Source organism: Convolutriloba macropyga, unplaced genomic scaffold (assembly GCF_964194025.1).
Source record: "Convolutriloba macropyga unplaced genomic scaffold, txConMacr16.3 SCAFFOLD_4946, whole genome shotgun sequence".
Classification (NCBI taxonomy): Eukaryota; Metazoa; Xenacoelomorpha; order Acoela; family Convolutidae; genus Convolutriloba; species Convolutriloba macropyga.
In genome coordinates, this window is record NW_027449271.1 from 1,748 (window position 1) to 2,500 (window position 753).

A 753-nucleotide genomic window follows, 5' to 3' on the forward strand; every position below is an offset into this window, starting at 1 on the left:
AGCTAACTCAAGCTAGCTAAAGCTAACTCAAGCTAACTCAAGCTAACCCGAGCTAACTCAAGCTAGCTCAAGCTAACCCAAGCTAGCTAAAGCTAACTCAAGCTAACTCAAGCTAATTCAAGCTAACTCAAGCTAACTCAAGCTAACTCAAGCTAACTCAAGCTAGCTAAAGCTAACTCAAGCTAACTCAAGCTAACTCAAGCTAACCCGAGCTAACTCAAGCTAACTCAAGGTAGCTAAAGCTAGTTCAAGCTAACTCAAGCTAGCTAAAGCTAAGACAAGCTAACTCAAGCTAACTCAAGCTAACTCAAGCTAACTCAAGCTAACTCAAGCTAGTTCAAGCTAACTTAATGAAGTTAACCCAAGCTAACTTGGGTTAATGAAGTCAAACTCAAGCTAACCCGAGCTAACTCAAGCTAACTCAAGCTAATTCAAGCTAACTCAAGCTAACTCAAGCTAATTCAAGCTAACTCAAGCTAATTCAAGCTAACTCAAGCTAGCTCAAGCTAACTCAAGCTAACCCAAGCTAACTTAAGCTAGCTTAAGCTAATTAAAGCTAATTAAAGCTAACTCAAGCTAACCCAAGCTAACTTAAGCTAGCTCTAGCTGGCTGCCACTGTTAGGCCATTTGGGAGCGCTTTTCTCGCACTCTGATTGGCTGCCACTGTTAGGCCATTTGGGAGCGCTTTTCTCGCACTCTGATTGGCTGCCACTGTTAGGCCATTTGGGAGCGCTTTTCTCGCACTCTGATTG